The following is a 17335-nucleotide window of genomic DNA, read 5'->3' on the forward strand; positions in this document are numbered from 1 at the left end:
TTCGTTTTATGACTTGTATCAGAATATGAAACTGGCTTGCGGAATGTAAGCTATCAGTTCTTGGTGTTTTCTGGATACTTTGTTGGTAACACTTGTGTATCCTTGTTGAAATAGATTGAAATCATATTTATACAAGTCATTGAGCGCACCTGATCTCGTAAGAAGTGGAGACAGTTAAGTAGTGGAGAAGTGGAGTCGTGTAAAAAATGGTGACCATTCCATCACGAGGGGAGACTGGTCAGCCTAATACCAGTACTCATTTACTGCTCATTAATCGTCCGCCCTTTCCTGACACTTTCTCGTAATGGGCGTGTTGCACTCCGCACGCTGTAAACCACCAGACCAATACCCCAGTGAGCATCTCCCAGTTTGTTACATGTTTGATGTCTCGAGTATTTTCGTGGAAAATATGCATCAGATTGTTGAGTGGGTCTTGTGTCCAATACCGAGTTATTCTGACCAATCGCGTGCAATCTAGGCGGCGGGTAATCATGTGTGGTGAGATAAGTCAATATAATTGCCGCAAGAAATAGTGTGTGACATTATTAAGTTAGTCTTGGTTGGTCGCCTAAGATTTAATCTAGGCCGGTCAATTCGGCTAGCGAAGTTGGACGTTTGAGATTGTAATTTATGGAAGAGGGTGGCCGTTGATTATTACCACATATCGTTAGCGCCTGCCAGTGGCATAGTGGCGCGGACACTATATCTTGGCAAGTTGGTGTTAAATCCAAATATGACCCAACAATATTGGCTCTAGTTGTCGTATCAAACTTAATGCCTTAGGTGGCATTATTTGGCATGAGACGGCATAGCGGTGTTAACCAAATTAGGGTTTGGCACGTCAAAGCCCTATTAGTGTGTGCGACTATGTGGCCAAGATATGGTGGCATTTGGGAAAATACTGCCGTGGCCACGTTGAATAAAGATATTATGGCAAGGCCATAATGTGAGAGCGTCTATGAACTCGGAGACCACTAGGTGTTGGCGCGGTTTGGCTTTATTAATGTGCGTGGAGGGTTTAGAGCGACCTGATTGGTCGATGAAAAGGCGGGACGACAAGCAGCATGGGGCCGTCCTCATTCTAAGTGCGTGTGGCACATTTAGAGCGACCTGATTGGTCGATGTAAAGGGGGCCACAAGCAGCACGGGTCCGGCCTTATTATAAATGTGTGTGGCACATTTAGAGCGATCTGATTGGTTGGTGGAAAGGGGTACGGATAGCAACATGGGGTCGGCCTCATTCTAAATGCGTGTGGCGTATTTAGAGCTACATGATTGGTTGATGGAAAGGGGGACAACAAGCAACATGGGGCCAGACTTATTCTAAATGTGTGTGGCACATTTAAAACGACCTTATTGGTCGATGGAAAGGGGGCCTGCAAGCAAAATATGGCCGACCTCATTCTAAATGCGCGTGGCGCATTTAGAGAGACCTGATTGATCTATGGAAAGGGGTCCGACAAGCAACATTGGGCTGGCCTCATTCTAAATGCATGTGGCGCATCATGAGCGACCTGATTGGTCGGTGGAAAGAGGGGGCTGACAAGGGAAACATAGAGCATGGCCATCCGGCTATAGGTGGTGCCTGCTAGGGCGAACTGGCCATCCATGTGGCGCGGCCACGCCTCCTCTTGTTGCTTCTCATATTTGCCGCAGCTTCTCTTTTATTTCTTGCTTTCTGATTTTTGGTAGGACTTTGCTTCTACTAGTCCATGGCGGATTAATTTCCTAGCTTACCTAGGTTTGGTATCGACCAACATGGTTCGAGATATTGCGCAGGGTTCACAAACCTAATTTTTGCAAATTGATAAAATTAGATTAAAGAACTGAATTTTGTGGGTTGCCGCAAAATCAATCAATTTTGGTTGAATTTTGCATATTGATACAAAAAAATCACTAATTTAATATCAAAGGTAATCATAACTTTGTGTGCCTCTGATTGAGTACTTCCACGCGCATCTTAATCCTGACACTTCGGGAGATTCATGCTACTCGGATGGGAGCGAGTATTAGTCATCATGTCATGTCAGTATTAAGAGTTCATTTGGGGAACATTGGCATAAAATAAATACTCAAAAATTTACAGAATATTTGGGGTTGTTGCTACACGCACCATTCTGTATAAATTTTACATATTTCCCAATACATATGTAAGTAAATAGGCTCGGGCACTCATAACTTTAAATGGCTCATTCTTCTTTGCAGAATGATGGCGCATTAAGTACAAGGTTTTAATATTTTAAACCTGAACTAAAAACCACCATCAACATTAAGTCCCCTTCTTAGCATGTAACAGTAACATTGTTCCGGGGTAAGCACTAGAAGGTGACAGACGAGAACAAATTGAAAAGGCGAGGCATGTGAGGATTACCAGGAAAAACTTGATCGACCTTTGGCAATAGGTATGAGTGGCACTGGCGCGCTGCTAGTTCGGTCGTGGAGCGTTGCAGGTTCGAGCGGCTGGTAATCTTCGTACTGGCGCGCTGCTAGTTCGGTTATGGAGCATTGGTGCCATGGAATGTTGGCGCCGCGGGTCCATCTTCCTTCCCGAGTGCATGGTACAAAAAGGAAACCCTATTCTAATCAAATTCCAAAAGCACTGTGGGTATAAAAGGGGGTCGTCCTTCCCTCTTTTTATTATTTGCTTGTCCGCTCTTGTATTCGCCTGCAGCAGCTGGTGCTCCTTGTTGTGTTGATTTCCCTTTGTTGCCGCAGTTAACAGCTTTATCACCGGGCATCTGCCAGTACTAAGGTAATCACTTCTCCCCTTCCTTTAGTATGAGCTCTTGCATATGTTTCTTGTGTTCAATTCTGAGCGATCTCTTTTGTGGATAGTACTGGAGCGAACATTGACAGTAGCATCAGAAATGGATTGGAAGTAGGGCTAGCAAAAGGATTTGAGGTAAGTGCCAATGCTGCTTTATTCTTTTCGTACACCCTAGTTTTACATTCTGGCCGCGGGGGTAATATCTGCGACAATTTTTTTTCCCACGAGTGGGCGTAAGTCCCCACTCGGCTTGACCGAGGGTGTGATGTCTTGTGGCCAAAATACTTTCCCATAAATTTTGCTTTGTTATACAGACTTTAGGTTACTTCATGTAGATTTAAACATTGGTGGCCATGTTTGTTAGAGCATAACTCGGTTGAACCCACCAAGCGTTGGTATGTCAAGTTTGGTTGTCATATTTTAGTGAACAAAAACTCATTTAAAGAGTCACTTGATTATGTACTAGAGTCAACTTCGTATAGGTTAGCTTGAAAGTATTAGGATATGAGACATTACAAGTATTATGAAGACTTGAATAAGTGAAGAAGTAAGGAGCTACAACGACGACATCATCCTTCCACTTGAGGTTAATGATATTTTACTTGAACTGTTTCATTGCCTAACGTATCTTTCAACTCGTGCATATTGAAAACATAACTGTGAAGCATGAATGAGTATACTCTAGTTAGACGTAGTATTAAGGAATACAATACGAAGTATAACGCTTATCTTTTGAACTTCGTATATAAGTCATCAACATAATTGTTTAAATGCTATTGTGATTATGTATGGGTATGCGGTGAAGATTTCATCATAGGAAATAATGTTTTACATTCGTTTAAAGGAAGTAAATTCATGAACTTGTTTTTTGAATCGAAAGGGAAATCGCTAGGCTTAATCATATTGTTATTCATGTAATATATTTTGAACTACCAATATGTGTGATTAGTATAACCGCTCATGACTTGTTTATGTTCTTGGTAAAACTATTCACAAGGCCTGACTTTTGAATTGGTATGACTTTTATTAGTGAAACCGATCTTAAGTAATCACCTGAGATAGTATGATCGATTTGTTTGTTATTGGTATGACCAACTCTAGGCAAAGGGGGACCGATCCTATGAAGAGGTGAAACCGATCACAAAAGGGGAACCGATCCTTGTAAGAGGTGCAACACGTTTCTAGATATTGGGAACCGATCCTATGAACATGTGCAACACGTTTTTAAACATTGGGAACCGATCCTATGTACATGTGCAAAAAATACAAGTCAGATACCATAAATATGTGGGAATGATCCAAGTACCTAGTCAACCGAATTTTGGGAAAACTAGTGTGACTAAATCCAGTACTCACATGGAGGTATAACCGAAACTTGTTTTGGTAGAACCATGAAACCCATGATTGGTGATTGAGTGTTCTTGATTAATCACATAGTTCTTGAAAGTCAGATGAACCAATTCTAAAATTTTTTGTAAGTGTGGAAAATCGGTTTCAAGATTGTAAGTATAAAAGGTGACTTACAAAGTACTCCCTCCGTTTCCGAATGATAGTCTGCTTTGACTTTGTCAAAATATTAAGGAGACCGTAGTAGTTTACATGCATACCCTTAGTTACTTGCCTAATTTATTTGGATAAAAATGTTAGTAATAAAAACTACCAAATATTTTTATGGGATTGTAAATAGAAAATAAAAAAAATAAATCTAAAAGGAATGAAGGATATATTTGTTTCCTTAATTATACAAATCTCATTAATATTTTAGATTTGGCCCATTAAGAAAGAAGTTATGAATATAAAACTTTAAAGGTATATTAGAGAGTTTATTGGAAAAATATGACTATAAACAGAAGCCGGACACACTTTTGAAACAGACCAAAATGGAATAGAGAACGGTCTTTCAGAAATAGAGGGAGTAAAGATGTCGAAATTCATGTGCAATAACGCTTATGTTTTATTGTTTAAAGATATTCCTTAATAGATAAAGGAAAATCCCGGATCGAAAATAAATTGAGAATCTTTTAATTAAGGTTTTTAATTTTATTTTTGGAAAATGAAGATTAGTAATGTGCATTTGAAAAGGCGGGGGTACAACAACCACACCCAATATTTCGATTTACAATCTGTATGAACTAACTCCAATTTACTTTCAAGAGAATCAACTAGACTCAATCTTAATAAAGTATATCCAAGAGTTCTAATATCTCTATTTCACAATGTAATCAACAAATCAAACAGATAGAAATCCGTGAGCCTGATTATTATGTAAAATAACTTGAACGGTACCAAAGACCAATGTTCAAGTGTCAACCAATGTAAATCAACAACCAAGGATTGGATATTCTAATTGATTGATCTTAACGCACAACCTGTGATATTTCAATTATATAACAAAATATAATACGGAAAAAAAATAACACGGACACCAGAATTTTATTAACGAGGAAACCGCAAATGCAGTAAAGTCCCGGGACCTAGTCCAGATTGAACACATACTGTATTAATCCGCTACACACATTAGCCTACTACAAACTAACTTCGGTCTTGACTGTAGTTGGAACCCAATCAATCTCATACGGATCCAAGGTACAGTTGCGCTCCTTACGTCTCTGATCCCAGCAGGATACTACGCACTCGATTCCCTTAGCTGATCTCACCCAAAACTAAGAGTTGCTACAACCTAAAGTCGAAGACTTTAATAAACAAATTTGTATCACATAGAAAAGTCTGCGGTAATATACAAATCTGACTCCCACAGAAATACCTATGAGTTTTGTTCCGTCTTTTGATAAATCAAGGTGAACAGGAACCAATTGATAACCCGAAATTATATTCCCGAAGAATATCCTAGAATTATCAATCACCTCACAATAATCTTAATCGACGCGGCGAAAGAAAATATTGTGGAATCACAAACGATGAGACGAAGATGTTTGTGACTACTTTTATATCTTTCCTATCGGAGATCTCAATCTGAAGCCAATCTTTACGATTGTACTTGTACAATAGAAACAACAAGATCAGATCACATAACTACGAGAAAGTAGTATCGGTCTGGCTTCACAATCCCAATAAAGTATTTAAGTCGTTAACCTATAAAGTCTCAGAAAAACCTATGGTTAAAGGAGAATCAACTCTAGCTTATACAACTAGTATCATACAGAAGGTGTGGGTATCAGGTTTCCCAGTTGCTAGAGTTCTCCCTTATATAGTCTTTCAAATCAGGGTTTGCAATCAATATTAGCTTAGTAACAAAGCATTCAATATTCACTGTTAGATGAATACCTGATTAGATTCAAGCTAATATCTTTCAACCGTTGGATCAAATACTTAGCTTGTGACACACAAATGAAATGCACGATTTTAGGTTTGTGTAACCATACCCAAACATGTAAATTTGTTGGTTCAACAATAGTTAACCAAATGGTTAGCCATATGAGCACTTTCATATCAACCATATTAAACTTCACCATAGCTAGTTCAAATGACTCAAATGAACTAGTTAGAGAGTTGTCCAATTGCTTAGATCTTATAGAAGTATACAGGACACAATCGAAGCAAAAACAATCTGATTCACTCGAATCGATTCATGAACTTTATAGCCACGGTATGCAAATTGCATTCCTTATTTAATATAAATATAAGTTCACAAATAATCGCCTTTAGATATAACCAACTCAAGTACCGAACTTAGTTCGCAGACTTAAGAACCTGGAAGGAGTTCACAAACTCCAGCAGAATTCCTCAAGATGAGAACCTCCGCCATGACGTTATTTAGTTGTTATTCACAAACCATTTTTCGTCAAAGCCATTTTCAAAGTGATTGAAACATAACATGACTTTTGTCACTAGGTAAAGATGAATCTGGCCAAAGCAAAAGCCTACCAACACATATTTTGAGAATGGATAAGCGAGATAAACTCGACTCGAAATAGCAAATGTGTATAATCAAAGTCTACATAGCTGTTACAGCATTACTCGGTTGAACCCACCAAGCGTTGGTATGTCAAGTTTGGTTGTCCTATTTTAGTGAGTCAAAACTCATGTAAAGAGTCGCTTATGTACCAGAGTCAACTTCGTATAGGTTAGCTTGAAAGTATTAATATATGAGACATTACAAGTATTGAAAAGTCTTGAAGATGTGAAGAAGCAAGGATCTATAGATACATCAATCATCCTTCCACTTGAGGTTAGTGATATTTGACTTGAACTGTGCGTAAGAAAGAATACTCAACAAGAGTCAAGACTACATAAGAACTAAACTAAACACTTTTAGTATCTGAAGTAGTCACTTCAGCAGAAGAAGTAGGAATTGTGTCAGAAGAATGAATCAGGATGGAAAATAGTATGGAGAAAGTAGGATAATATATCCCTTTTGTTTGTTCTTCAGAAATAACATGAGTCACCTGAAATGTTCTATCCTCTACCAACTCTCTTATTGCATGATAGTCTACTTCCACATGTTTGGTCCGTTGCCAACTACAACTTTTTCTTTTCCAGTATAAGTAGAAGTATTATGCAATATATCCTGATCTCCATTCATGTGACGAGAAACCCCTGAATCAGAAATTCGAGTTGAAGAAGAACCATAAGGGTCATCACAAATGGCAGCAGAATTAATACTAATACCAGTAAAAGCTTGTTCCACATTCTGTTCATTCTGAACACTTGCCACATTAGAAGACTCATTACATTGGTGGATGATACCTAAAAAAGCATTTACTATCCCATTGTCCAGTTTTCCTACAAATTTGACACTCTAATATTCAAAAATCATCAATTTGTTTCCTTGTATCACCATCTGAAGCATCTAAAATAGAACTAGTAAAGTCATCAGCACTCTTAAAAGAAGTTGGCCATTTTTTAAATTTGTAGAACCAAGCATTCTTGAATTTACTCTTCCCATTTTTACCTCCTGTTGATGGTGGATTTTCAACAAAGGGAAAAAACGTAAAATCATGGGGCATGTTTTGACATGGCATTCAGGCATGCAACGGTTCATATTTTACGAATCCATGATGAATATGTTTTCAAAAAGCCCCACTAGCTGAGCGTTCGATCCCTGACATTTCATCATGACCTCTATGCAGAATAACATAATTGAGCGATTCTCCTTAGATTGAGTGCTTAACACCTTCAGGTTGCCGGTGACACTCATTGTTCCCTGACTGCAGGAGAGAGACCGTCCTCCACATAGAATAATAGTTGGGCAGAGAACGCCTTCAGGACATCGGTGACACTCATCGTTCCCTGATTATGTGGAGAGACCGTGTATAGATTCAGGCAGTTCTCCGTAGATTAAGAGCACTAACGCCTTCAGGTCGTAAACAACACCGTGACTCCCTTACTATGCACCATTCAGAATAGATGTGACGCTTTAGCTGGATAATATATTTTCTGCAATAGATTAATTCTGCCGCGACATTCACCACTGAATTTCCAGAATAATCTATTATTGCTCTTATTCCATGGTCGAATCCACGGCCTGACCCCATGGAATTGCACTAATAATTTCTCATATTCCATGGTCGAATCCACGGCCTGATCCCATGGAATGGAAATAACAATTGCTCCTATTCCATGGTCGAATCCACGGCCTGATCCCATGGAATGGCAATAACAATTGCTTCGATTCTATGATCGAATCCACGGCTTGATCTCATAGAATGGAAATAAAAACAATTGTGTTATCTCATTACTCCGATTTCATGATCAAATCCACTGATCTCATGAAATGGTAATAGATAATCTTAATTACTCTGATTTTATGGTCGAATCCACGATCCCATAGGATGGTAATGCTTGTTTTATTCTGAATTCGTAGCCGAATCCACAGTTGATCTTATGAATTAATAATAAACAACTATTCATGTTATTACTCAGTTTCATGAATTATTCTCCACTGAATTTCATAAGTTAGTAATAAATACTCAATAATCGGGCATCTGGACCATCACTGAGTAAGCCCCACAAAAATGGTGCGAGTGTACTCGACAATGATGCACGACTGAGCATCCGGATGCACGAACGAGCGTCCAAAAATATGAAATAATGAGGAATCCTTCGCAAAACAGGAGAAAACAATAAAAAACAATAAAATAATAAGAGGCGCTCAGGATGGGCCCACCAGTCGGTCGTGCCCTGGCCATGGTTGGTCCATGCCTCTCCCATTATTTTCTTTACTTTTTGTTATTTCACGAACTCATGAAAACTCATTGGTTTTAGCAACTTTCCTTGTTTTTGCAAAACTCTTGAATTATCCATAACTTCGTGGATTCACGAAATAATATTATAAAATAAGGAAAGGTGTGCAAGACCGGGCAACCCAGCCGACCGGCCATGCCCGATCCGTGGTCGGTCCCACACCTCACGATCTTTAGCTTTTTATAATTATTATTCCCTAATCTCACGAAACTCCTCCATTTCAACAAAAACTCGTGGATTCTCCATAACTTCAAGGATTCATGAAAATAATAAAATATGGAAAGGTGTGCGGGACCCACAACCTAGCCGGCCGGCCATGCCCTAGCCTTGGTCGGTCTCACACCTTGCAATCCCTAATCTTTCATAATTATTATTTTCCTCAATTCATGAAACTCCTGGGTTTGAGCAAAATTCATGATTTCTTCATATTTTCTCAAATATTGCTCAAATCACGAAAAACCAAAAGCCAACATAGTCACACGACTAGCTAGCCTCTTAAATATCAAAACATTTTATTTTAATATTTTCAAAATATTTATGATTGAGCATACATGCTCATTCCAACAAAAATCGAGAATTCTCAGTCAAGATGAAACTCTTCTGAAAATTCACGATGTTGCTCGAACGCGCATAAGAAAATACTGAAAATATCAGCTGGAGACATGGACACCACGGAAACACGTGCATGCCTTCATGACCGACCAGAGTCATTCCTAGGGATTTCACAAAGCCGTTCCCACATGTTTTCATAATTCTGACCTAATTTGCTCAATTGCTCATACTGGGCCCGAACTCTCTCCAACCAACTGGGGAATCCTTCAAGTGACCAACAACTGATCCCGTGATCACCAAGATCCGGTCCGATACTCTCTTGGTCGGTCCCTATCTCTCATGTTTTTATCACCTAATGCCGAATCCAGCAATATTTCAATAAATGATGAAACCTGCATTTAATCATCGTTCTTTCACCAACCCTCAAACTGAGAACCCTGGTGCGTGCTCACTCGAGCACTGGACACCACATGGACGCTCATCATCCCATGTGGTCGGCCTCTTTACTCATGACCAATTTTCAGCAATTCACCAATTGTTGAAGGATTGATCAAAAATTAGGGTTTCGAACAAACGCTCCACGAATCACCATTCTGAGCAAGTTCAAACACAAAATTATGTTGATTCAACAATCAACATACAAATTAATAATATTCGGTAATTCACAAATATTTTTTATTAATATTTTATTGGGTCACGATACCAGTAAATAATTTGTCGAATTGAGCAATACTTTCTCAGTTGCTCGAATATTGATCCAACCATCAATATCAGTAGTTTGTCGAATTGAGCAACACTTGCTCAATTTCACGTCAAATTACAATTATTCAGTATTTTGTTGAATTGAGGAACACTTGCTCAGTTGCACGCCAAAATTATCAAATTCGTCGAATTGAGCAATACTTGCTCAGTTGCTCAACAAACTCTCAATATTCAGCAATTCGTCGAGTTGAGAAATACTTGCTCAGTCGCTCTGGTCAGTAATTCATTGACATCTCATAGAACTACATGTTCAATCCATGAATCGCTGAGCATTCACCACTTATGCTCGATTTAACAAAACTAGACTCACAGTCTAAATAAGTCAACAACTGACTAACTAATACACGTCTGCCTTGCAGACTCCATGATTCGTGAGATATCAATCACGTCACAGATATGGGGATATCACTTAGGGTTTTGGTTTGGTGGTCTACGGCACGTGGATTCATCCACAACGAGAAATGTGCGTAAGTCGTGTAAACGGTTGAATGAGTTAGCAAAGTAGTGGGTACACGATCAGTCAAGTCTCCACACGACGTGGAACTGACTTTACCACGATCTCCCACTTTCCCACTCTTTCACTCAAGAAACCGTCACACTTACAAGGATCAGTGGTACATCATTCTTGCAATATAAATAAGTCGAAATCGAGGATATCGAGATATCATCGAATATCATCATTATCTGTCAACAACTCAATACAAACTTATTCACATAACTCAACTTCAACAGTTCAACAATATTGCAGAAACCTTCAACACACCCATAATCCTCGATCATTAATGACCCACACAATTCTCATCTTCCCTCCTACAGATCAACCCATCTCCCTCTTTGCGACCGAATTGACTCTGGAACGACCATTGTCTTGGTTTAGGCCGGAGTTCTACAGATTGATTTGCCGAATCTAAGCACCCCCTTTGCAGCGGTGCATCTGTGTGAGGTTCAACAGCTGCTCGGTTGAGGAGTCTCGACAACACGCTCGTCTTTTCATTTCCCTAAAAACCAGCAAACCGTTTTTCCCCATATACACCTCCATTATTATAATGTCCTCCATAAAATGTTGTAGGATTGGAAGTATCAAAATTAGCACAAGTGTCTTGATTTTGGTGTTGTTCAACAACGTATAACAAATATTCGCATAAACACTGCTCTCTCCTTGTGGACAACCTCTATGCTACCTATTTATTTACCTCCTCCAAATCCTTCTTACTCATCATGTACAGTTTTTATTTCACCAAAGTAAGTTGGGTGCTTGTGACACATTCGTCCAACTGAATCATCCTAAGATATGTCATGTGTGCGCCACTCTACCTATCAAAGATGTTGGTTTAGGTTGTTATACCATGTCAGACACATCGAAGTACTTTACCTGACATTTTGGGCCCAGACTCAGCATTTACAAGGCACCATTTTACAGGGTACAACAATTCTTAGTTCCAACCAAAAATATCAACATGCATTACAAGTATATACTCAATTTTTAACATCAACTATGCTTCCCCGCTTTTTATAAACAAACTGGCAGTCAAATGCTTTGATGTGATTAAAAAAGATTTTCCCACCAAGTACTTACTCTCTGCTAGTATAAAAAAACTGCACATGTCAACAACTCGATACAAACTTATTCACATAACTCAACTTCAACAGTTCAACAATATTGCAGAAACCTTCAACACACCCACAATCCTTGATCATCATTGATCCCACACAATTCTCATCTTCCCTCCTACAGATCAACCCATCTCCCTATTTACGACCAAATTGATTCTGGAACGGCCATTGTCTTGGTTTAGGCTGGAGTCTGATAGACACATTTTTGTGTCTAAATTGTCTCGATTCTATATATTGATAGTGCTCATTTTTGTACTTATTATGGTATTTTATGTGTGTGTAGGTATTTTTGGCCAATAAACATTTTTGAAAAAAATTGCGCGAAAAGTTGCTCGGAGCATCCCAGAGGAAACTTGTTATACGGACTCTTGATTTTGGATAAGGGGTAACCTAATTACTAAGGGGTGACCCAATTCCAGGCAGCTGCTAAAGGGACACCCAACAGTGGTTAGGGGGACACCCTTTCTTCACGGTTTGAATGTGGTTTTGGCGGGAATATTTACATCCAAATTCTTCTACAAGATACTAGTATGTAACCCATGCTACGCACCGGGACCAGTGGGATCATCTAATTTAGTATGGCGGGGCTTCGCCCCGCACCCGTGGTCAAATGCATTAGATTTTTTTGAATGATCTTTGATTAGTTTGATTATTCAAAGGGATAGGGTACTTTGATACCTTTTATGAATCTAATGATTGATGATTTAAATTTGGTGTTAGAAACTTAAATTCATGTATTAATTTTATATGCCTTATTTGCAATTGAACACAACTATCCTTTTCTTTCCAATCCAACGACTTTATCCGTAAAAGTTTTGGAAGATATATATAAACATCACATGTAGATTTGTGAAAATGCAATTTTCAAATTTCAAAAAAATAAAATAAAAAGAATGTGAAATGTAAGAAGTGCGCATGCAATATTATTGCAGATCTTTATTTATATAGAGATTTAGAAGTCGAACAATATAACAGTAATATGTTGAATCCAGGTTTGCGTGACACTTTCTCAACACTACATGATTGTTGGTGGTGTTTGAACTACTACCTAAGCGTAGTTCCATGATATGCCTCAATAATCCAAGATAGGTACTGGTCCCCAATAACGCCATGGTAGCACTGTCAATTATCAGATTCACATCCATTTAATTCATAGTTGACACAATTGGTTTTTGGTTTAAAAAAATTTAAACAATATATTGTTGGAGAATAATAATATGTTTGAAATCGGTGTATCAAAAAAAAACTCATGTTATTTGTAATCTCTAATAAGTAACACTTCATTGCCTTCTTCGTCTATCTCGTCCAGTGGTGGCATATCAGGGTCCCTATACATGATCTCGTCCATTTCATCATCATGCTTATCTAGTTCGATCAATGTTGGCATGTCATTATCATTTTCTATAGTGTCATACTTTTTTTTTTACCAAATCTTTCTTAGTAAGTGTCTTGAACAGTTCTTTTTCAGGAGTTGTACTTATTCTTTCGTTTTCGCTTAACATATATGCTTCCTTACAGCATTATCGTAACTATGTCATGTGATTTTAGACTGATATATATGATGTTTCTTTCTTCAAGTGTGAATCAAAAGACCATTGATTCCCTATTGCAGTTAATAGTTCTTCTATGTCGTATGTCCTGTTTTTATGCAAAACAAAATTATTCCTTAAGAGGTTGCATTCTTTTTTTTAATTCCAAAATTTATGTTAAACATAAACATTGTGGTTTCCCAGACAATGTTAGAATATGGTCATCCAACTCAAAGCTAATTGGCAATGAGTGGAGAGGATCTAAGGATTATAAACCGCAGGATCTTAGATTGCCCAGACAATGTGGAACTAATAATCTCAACACGCCCCCTCACGTGTAGCCTCGTTGGGTCTAACACGTGCACAATGAAATCGGGTTACACGGTGTAAAGATGCAGTCAAATGACTCGTCACAAATAGCCTTCTCTGATACCATGTTAGAATATGGGCATCCAACTCAAAGCCAGTTGGCAATGAGTGGAGAGGCCATAAGGATTATAAACCGCAGGATCTTAGATTTTCCAGACAATGTGAGACTAATAATCTCAAAAATTTGTACACTTACCGATGACAATAACATCATTTTTACTATTCTTAATGTTGTCATATATAACCACTTCAACTATTTGTCCCATTTCTTTGAATATACCATTGTCGTTACCGTCAGTTTGCTATAAGTTGGAAAATGAAACTCTCGGAGCATGTATTAGTTTGGTATCATTTTCTTTATAACATGTAATAAGAAATAAATAGATATTTATAACTTTGTATTTCTACTTGTAACCCGGAATTTGTTGCGTTTATTATGACCGCACATTTATTGCACAAAGACTCGGCTTTCATGTAGGCATATTTTCTTTACATACTGGATATTCCATGTAGTACCACGAAGATCATGTCTCAATTCCAGTAATCGTTACTTTATCGATAATTGTTGCGCCCTGCATTGCACTTTTATAACGTACTTTTCTTTTGCGGTTAAATATAATTTACAGTAATTTACTTTTCAGATCTTAGAATATGTTCCATGCATATTAGATTGGATTAGATTCTTTTATAATATTTTTCACTTACACAACTTCCCCGCGCCTCTATTTTAAGACCCATAAACAAGCCTTAATGCGGATTAAGACTAATCCGACTTAACATAGTATAAACAAGATTAGTTTAACCAAAAGGAGATTTGTTGCGCAAAACACAAAAAGTCTAACAATATTTAGATGGAGTAATTTCATATCATGTTTGTATGGGTGTTTGGAAACTAGTTATGCGATTTTATAAGTAAAAACGTACAACAATCATAAGTTTATTTGATATTCTTTTTCAGGTTAATTTGGAAGTGACACCACAAGGAATAAAAGCATTTTATGAAATAAATTTTGTATTTATTATGGTATTTTTATGTATGTACAAGTATTTTTGGAGAGATAAATTCTTGTGGGAAAATTGACCCGAAGAGTGACATTTGAACCTCCGGAGAAAATTACTAACGTTGTTGTACTTATTGGGTTGAAGTATCTCTTTGTTTGACTGTTAGAGAAAAAAATAATCATGTAAAATCATGTAAAACTGGCAAATTTAATCTTTACACAAAAAACTAAAAAATAAAGGTAATACAACCTCACAAAAGAATACAAAATCTGAATTAGATTTCTCGCAAATATCGGCAAGTATGCTTCAAAAAATATGTTGTCTAAGATTTCTTTTGACCGCCTTTAGAAATTTTGGAGGCCAGTTATAAATAGTGGTTCTTGATTGATAAAATTTCATAATTGTCAAGAAAACATAACAAGAAAACCACCATGACCAATCAAATTATATTAGAACTGCTTGCTTCATAATCATAATTGTACTAAACCCGTAAAATAAAGCGAACTTCCCCTTCTTGGGCGTTGGGGAGGCTGAGGAGGAGGAAGAGGAATTCTAGACAAATCAGTAAAGAAAGAATTTGTGTGATCCACTTCCTTTCTTGGAGAATCTCCATGATACGTAAAGTTCGGATCGGTAGTACCATAATTCTAATATGCACGAGATGCTGGTACATAATTCAATGGAGGATAATTCATACGAACGTACTGACGATAACCAAGATTGTTCTTTTGTAGCTCAACAGGTTTATGGGTTCTGAAATTCAGATGTTTTCCTTGGTAGCTTTTGAAATCTATAGGTTCTCCGTTGTTTAGGTATTTTCCGGTATAATCGTACCTATAAAACTCTTCTTCTCCTTCCTTATGGTTGATTTTCGTGGGCTTTAATCCCTTGTAGTTCTTTAAATCCAGGTCTATCTTCCCTAAAAAAAAATCAAATCCATACAAACTATGAGAATCTTTGGATTCACTTAGGGAAACTCTTGTAGCATGGATGTTAAAACATCCACAGATCATGGAGAATCCTTATAAATAGGGAGGATGGATATCTATGCCACTATGATTATTTAGATAAACATCGATAAACCATATACGTTTTTCATATATTAACAAAACAAAAAAATTGCCATAGGGTCATCGAGATGGGAGGGAATTTTTCAGCAATAGGGACCCACACATTTATCTTTACTTTTTTTAGTATATTAAAAAAGGGATATGATCCGATGACATGGTTATATTGACTTTACCAAGACGTGATTTGACCATTTTTACTACAAAATCCAAATGAAAATGAATTTGATACTATTTTTTTTGGGACATGTTCCTATTATATATTTCTACATTCCAACCAAAAATGAGAGAGTAAAACCTCTGTATAAGAATATCCTAGCGACTACAAAAAAATATTCTTATATGGGGGTTATTCTTATGTGGAGGTCTACCTTGAATAGACCAAAAGAAAAAATTTGCATACATATACTTTGGTAAATACGTGAATATTCATAGGAAACATTAAATTGTATCTAGGTAAATGTAAACTCAATTTTTACACCGAAAAATGGTAAATGAAATCATATTAGTGAAAGATACGTGCGTTAAGTTATGCACAAAAAGCAAATAATCCACTTTGAAGAAAAACTATCCTGTAAAATGGTGACAAGAATCACTTCATCTTAAATTTTGATTTATGACAAGATCTATATTATTTCCATTATAATGTCAATTATTCTTATATGGAGGTAGGTTCCTTAAGACGGGACCGGAAAAAAATATTACTTATTCCAATATAGAGTTTATTCTTAAATATAACTGGCCCAAGTCAGGACTATAAATTTTTATTCTTATATGGGGTTTATTCCTATATGGAGTATTCTTCCGGAGAGGTTTTACTGTATTCCGATATATGTAATTTTACCATCCACAAATTTTGATTTCAGCCGTTCATCTTCAACGACTGATATTCAAAATGGTAGATCGCCATCTGATACGTCTTGGAACGATCTCATTTTTTGTAGGAATGTAGAGCTTTAAAAGAGGAACATGACACCAAATTATTAGCTTCAAACCCATTGTAGTTTGGATTTTGTAGAAAAAATGGTCAAACCATGTCATGCTAATGTCAATATAACCATGTCATCGGATCCTTTCCCATTAAAAAAACGGAAAATGGGTCATTTTGTCCAAATATTTTTAAAACATGGTTATAATGGACGAGTAAAAATTAGTTTGGGTGACGTGAACATCCAAAAAATAAGAAGAATGAAACTGGATTCATCCTGACTTAAATTTAAAAAGTGCGAGGATGAAACTAGATGCATCCTGATATAAATTTAAAAAAAAAAATTTGAAAATGGGCAGGATGAACTGTTCACATCCTGGCTATTTCTATGTTCTCGTCCATTTCAACCGTATCAAATTTTACATATCTTCTTCACCCAAAAATAATCGTTGTTAGATTAATTGACCAATTTTGTGTTAAAGCAATGTTAAAATTTTCCCATAAGGTCACTAAGTGGCTGGATGAGAAGAAACCAAAAAAA

The sequence above is a fragment of the Papaver somniferum genome, unplaced genomic scaffold (genome assembly GCF_003573695.1).
Source record: "Papaver somniferum cultivar HN1 unplaced genomic scaffold, ASM357369v1 unplaced-scaffold_145, whole genome shotgun sequence".
Taxonomy (NCBI): domain Eukaryota; kingdom Viridiplantae; phylum Streptophyta; class Magnoliopsida; order Ranunculales; family Papaveraceae; genus Papaver; species Papaver somniferum.